Raw genomic sequence first — 511 nt, forward strand, 5'->3', positions numbered from 1 at the left:
GATGAAGGAGCAGCGCTGTGACAAAGTCTCGCATAGCCGGCTGGAAGTCAGTGCCAGTAGTGTGGGTGGCAGAAGCCTGGGCAGTACCTCCAGATAATGTTTTCGTGGACACACACAGGTACGATGGCTCTCTACACTGGTCGTGCCGCCCTCCAGAGCCGGCTGTTTTAACCTTCCACATTCTTGCTGATGCTCTTCTTTTGCCAGTGTGTACATCAGTCTCTTTCCCATGGCCTCTCAATCTCTCTTTCGGTCTCTGTGCTAATTTCAACCCCCCTTCCCCTCCCCTCCCACCCAGTATTATCAACTCGCGCTCCCCTGTCCTCCCTCTCCTTCCCTCCCCAAAGTCCAGTTACTGCACCACTATGTTTGTACTGTATAGTCAAAAAAAACAATGAGCAGAAATCTTTAAAAAGCAGAGCCCTGGGAAGTTTTATCTTTGTGTTGTTGTTTTCTTCTGCAGTTGTTTCTCACTCTCGCAACTTTAAAGACAGGCCTGCATCCGCCTACA

At 49.9% G+C, this 511-nt stretch overlaps 1 protein-coding gene across 1 annotated transcript in view; it reads right to left on the reverse strand.

The window, feature by feature from the left end:
- The window catches only part of atp2a3 (ATPase sarcoplasmic/endoplasmic reticulum Ca2+ transporting 3), a 56408-nt gene that overhangs the window by 8362 nt on the left and 47535 nt on the right, over positions 1-511 (reverse strand). The gene's annotated exons all lie outside the window — the stretch shown is intronic.

Source organism: Morone saxatilis, unplaced genomic scaffold (assembly GCF_004916995.1).
Source record: "Morone saxatilis isolate NCDOM2014 unplaced genomic scaffold, NCSU_SB_2.0 Contig20, whole genome shotgun sequence".
Taxonomy (NCBI): domain Eukaryota; kingdom Metazoa; phylum Chordata; class Actinopteri; family Moronidae; genus Morone; species Morone saxatilis.